We start from the raw sequence: 4,518 nt of genomic DNA, 5'->3' as shown, positions 1-4,518 counted from the left end.
GTGGATATTTTTTGAATAATAACACACATTCCATATGCATAAGCATAATCCTACTCGGTTATTTCGAGTGAACAACCATTGGTCATACTGGCGTTTTCCATTCCGAGAAAATTGTTTCCATCACGTAAGCATTTTTGCTGAGACTCCCACTCGCTGAGCTCCTTTTATCAACACCATCATCATCAAGGCATTTGTTGGAGATATCGGTGGCACTAAAAACCGTGCCCACGCTGTGAGATATCTCAGATGGGGAAATTCTGCCGGCTGGTTCCATAGGGCGTATCCAGAGAGTGGTTGATACTGATGAGCTATGGGGATGAAGGATCCACACATAGACTTGCACACATACACATGGTCTGCGGTGATCTGTGTGCACATGGATGGAGACGTACGTGTGCGTTGAAGGTGAGTGTGTAAGGTATCTTATTGATCTGGTAGCCCGGGGCGTGTCATCCTGGGCTGTTTAGCCGCAGGGAGGACCGCAGCTAACCCTAAAGCAAAGGGGACCAGCTCGCGCATGCGCGATTTTCTATCCGGAGGGGTAACTCCCAATCACCAGGAGCTAGGAACACTCTCGCCCCGAGGGGTTGTCAAGACTTTGCGTTATAATAAAAAAATATAAAAAACCTAGAGATAAAACGCGGGCAAAAGAAAGATTTTTTCCAATTGCGTCTGCGCTATATAGACTGGAAATTTTAAAAATCAACTGGCACCTTTATTACGGCGACATTTATCTCTCTTTCTCTCTTCCCCACTTTTCTGGATGGCTGGTGGTATCTGGCTGCTGACGATATTAAATCAGGCAGATAAGGGTATCAGATATCGTTAGGATGTTACACGAGCTAGTTCTCTTTCTCTCTGGAGACCAGCCGAGATTGCGGAGCCGGCGATTCAATAGACTTACTTGAGGTAACGAACGCCTTTGTATATACACTGGGGTGTAAGATGAATAAAAAATAAGCAAAAATATCGATAAGTCTGAAGCAGGAAACTAAATTTAAGAATAAAAAGTTGAGAAGCTGGTGAATGATCCTCGCATACATTATAACCGATTGGAAAAAGCTTTTCCTTGCTCAAACTCCAATCGCAATTCGAGTTTCTACATTCAATCCATAAGATGTTTTATTCATCGCTACTTTATCCGCCTTTTTGTGCACACTCGGCTGAATAGAATCCAGATCGTTATCCGAATCTCCTCAAACTCCCGCTCCAGACGGTTCTCGATGAGGGCCAATATCGAAAAAAATAACCCGAGGAATTTCGATCAGACTTACCCCCTTTTGAGTCTCTTGCCGTGGATGGCGTGGCGTCACGACCGAGCAAACGCACTTATGAATATCAAGCATAAAACAAAAATAGAGACACGTACGGTAAAGGTAAAGGCAAAAGCAAAAAATGGTTAAATAAAACAAAAAGGAGCAAGTAAGGGAAAAAGATGTCGGTGCATAATCGATGATCACAGTCATAATAAATGAAGTATGCCTCGGTAGGAGGTGGGTATACGTGGTGGTACCTGACGACGGCCTCGGGCGGATCGGGAGGATCATCCGAGGCCGTAATCCGAGGTGTGTGCTCGTATCGCGTATACCATCAGAGTCTTCTCTTTCACTCCCCGATGCCTCTCCTCCCGTGCAGCATCTCTTCACTATATAAAGAGTCTGCATCGGCTTGATACGAGGTCTTATTGGGGAAGCAGAGCTGGGCTCGTCGAAAAGTAGCTGATCGTAATAATGCACAGAAAGAGCTGGCAGCTCCGAGTGAGAGGGAGACTGGCCAGGTGCATCTTACAAACCGTCCCTCTGCTTTCTGATGCTCTACACTCCCAACATGTCTTGAGACACGCATGATTATTATTATAGTCGAGATATAAATTCTTAAACGGGGTGACGCAGACTCTTAGCTCTCAGCCGAGAGACGTTTAAATTGTTGGGTACTTTGGTACGCATCATTTAGACCTAAGGACGGTTTATCAAAACCTAGCTGCTTTATGCTACATCCATGTAATATAAAGAGTATTTTATATATTAACTTTGGCTGGATATATATCATTGGGTAAGTGCACCTCGTTAGATCTAGGTACTGATTATCAGCAACGTGACTCGCCAAGTATTTGGTTGTTTATCATTTCTGGGGTGACAATTTGCCGGTTGTCTGTCGGGAAAGTCTGGCTCCGAGGCTCAATAGTGTCCGATCATAAAATATAAGCAATGGAATAGAGTTGTGAGGAGATTTAGCAGAGTATGATCAGCCGTTGGATGAATTGATCGGGCAGGGTGGCGGGTGTTACAGCAGAGGAAGAGGAAGAGAATGAGAGTAGAGTACAGAGGGTGTCTCGCCGGCGGCGCAAGCGCCCCTTTAGGCGACGTCACATCGATTCCTCCGGGAAGAGAGCTTACAAAATGGCCGCTGGCGGTTCCATTCCTCGGCGCGTTATACTAGTACAAGGGCACGCTGCTCAGAGCTTCCCGCTATCTATGGTCTCTTTGTCTCCGTGGGAGTGCTGGGGTGAGAAACGACTCGCTGCAAGAGAGGAAAAGAGACGCGCAGAAGCTGATGAGAGAGAAGAACGCTGCTGCGGATATGGAGACTGAGGCTGAGGGTTAAACTGGTGTGGGAAAATCGATCCACCTTGGATATGCGAGACTCCAAAGGAAAGTAGAGACACCGAGAGACAGAGGGTGGTCCTGTCGACGACGCGGAAGGAATTGAATTATTAACTGAACCAGAAGGTGCTGCACCCACCTATCCCAGCCCAACTCGACCTCGCTAACGCTATTTCTAATTGTATCACAAAAATAATCAAGCCTCGTATGTTTTCACAGCTACCTCAGTTCGGCTACTCCGCTGCTCACTTTGCTGAATATTTTTTATAATTTATCTGGTTGCTTGTGCCTATTAATTAGTCCGTGTTGACCCAGCGCAGCATCAATTGCTGGCTATTGATGAGTGTTTGTCCACACACACTGTCAGTAATGAAACCACTGTGGTTTAGTGTCGACCGTAAATGACGTTACCCGTAGAGTAGAGAGAGCAGCATAAATATATTGAGCAACGTCCGACCGGCGGCTTCGAACAACCCCTCGATCCACCTTTTGTATAATAGCTCGATGGAAATAATATATACACAGAATGGAATATGCAGGAGCTAAATATTAAACTCGAGAAATGTGTACGTGTGTGTGATGATGTAGACGTAGGTATAGATGTAGATGTGAATAATATTCTCGTGATTTTCGGTCCCTCTCTTTGGCGAATATACGCGCTGTGTAAACTGGAAATGATCGCATGAGAACGTCCAGATGTGACTACATTCCACCTCTCACAGAACATAGTACTGCACAGCCAACAGAAATTTAGTTGAATCGACGGGAGTACAGTGGAGTGGAGTACCAGCCGTTGAGTTCCGACTACGAAAAATTACCCTCCAGTTATACCGCCCTAATTTCATCCCGACAAATCAGTGCCTCGATTGCACGGACGGTTAATTTAAATAAAATATACTCGTTCATCGATACCTATTGGCTGTTGGTGTAACTCGCCAGGTGCAATTCCGTTTTAAATTTACGTTTATAGATAGACATATTTTATCCAACCACGTATGTATTTATATATATAGATATATGTGTGTATGTGGATAAAATGATGGCAGTGGTAGATGTGTCCTCCGAACCTGGATCGAAAGGATTAGAATCGGCCCCTCTTTGGCTACATCCCGAGGCAATCCTCGGCTAGGCCATCTGTTTTCGGGTAAACAGACGCGATCCTAGTTCCATTCTCTCTACTGCCCCAGGACAAAATTCAATTTACCAGGATAAAACGTAAACACAGTGGCAGAAAAATTTACGGAAAAACATTGTACGTGAAAACGCCCTACGATATGCTTGGAAATTTTATTCCGCTAAAAATAACTTACGATCTCCACAGCGAGCCCATTCATTTCGTTTCTGATTTTATGCAGTTGGGGCAAGACGGCTCACCCCTAAAAATTATTATAAAAAAATTTCGGGTCACAATTCACTTTTTCTGGCTTTGACCTCTTCAGATACTTTAATTTCTCGACTTGCATCAACCGAATCCCTGATGACCAGTCTCCCCGACTTTGAAACTGACGAAATAATATGATACCTCAAAAAAATAATAGCATGGTATTAGAAGGCGTGACAAATGCCGCGAAATGGATTATGACTTTTCCATCTGGATCCGGAATGATGTTGTAGCTGTTGGCTCGATAAATCAGAGCATCAACTTAATCTGAAGCGCCGGTCAAGATTGATGTGCATCATGTCAGCGTCATAATTGAATGCGTGTCCAAGCGTGTGTCTCGACTTACTCTGTCCCTTTACTGTTTCTCGCCGTCGCAACCGGCTCTTTGGTTCGCCGCTTTGGGGCGACTCGGGCCTCGATTAATTATCCAGAACACAACACCTGGGATCTTAGGAATTCGCGTTTAGCTTTCTGCATCAGCTCCTCAATTTACCACCGCTCAACCACTTTGCCTATTGTCTTTTTATTAAGACC

The sequence above is a fragment of the Microplitis demolitor genome, chromosome 6, assembly GCF_026212275.2.
Source record: "Microplitis demolitor isolate Queensland-Clemson2020A chromosome 6, iyMicDemo2.1a, whole genome shotgun sequence".
In the NCBI taxonomy this organism is placed as follows: domain Eukaryota; kingdom Metazoa; phylum Arthropoda; class Insecta; order Hymenoptera; family Braconidae; genus Microplitis; species Microplitis demolitor.
The sequence above is the reverse complement of the archived record's forward strand: the minus strand, read 5'-3'. Positions refer to the sequence as shown.